Source organism: Wasmannia auropunctata, unplaced genomic scaffold (assembly GCF_000956235.1).
Source record: "Wasmannia auropunctata unplaced genomic scaffold, wasmannia.A_1.0 LD336083.1, whole genome shotgun sequence".
Taxonomy (NCBI): domain Eukaryota; kingdom Metazoa; phylum Arthropoda; class Insecta; order Hymenoptera; family Formicidae; genus Wasmannia; species Wasmannia auropunctata.
In genome coordinates, this window is record NW_012026807.1 from 2,261,779 (window position 1) to 2,262,221 (window position 443).

Sequence of the window (443 nt, forward strand, 5' to 3'; positions counted from 1 at the left end):
AGGCGGTTTTTTGGACAGACAGGCAGTTTAACAGACAGTTCGACAGGCGGTTTTTTGGACAGACAGGCAGTTCAACAGACAGACAGTTCGACAGGCGGTTCGATTGAACTGACGGGCAGTTTGACAGATCAGTAGTATCGATTCGACTGACGGTTCAATAGAACAAGGGTATCGGTTTGATAGAACAGCGGTATCAGTTTGATAGAACAGGGGTATCAGTTCGATTGGCGGTATGATGATGGTTTCATATTACGCGTCTTCGTGACTTTGCCATGACATTGAGATGCGACGAATGCTGACATGATCATTTTTTATCTTGACCCATATAATATATCCAACTAATGAAGGTCGCGGAATAATATGATTTTCTATATAGTTAAACTAATAGCTGTTTGATAGAACAGACAGGTAGTTTGACAGGCTGTTCGATTGGACAGACAGAC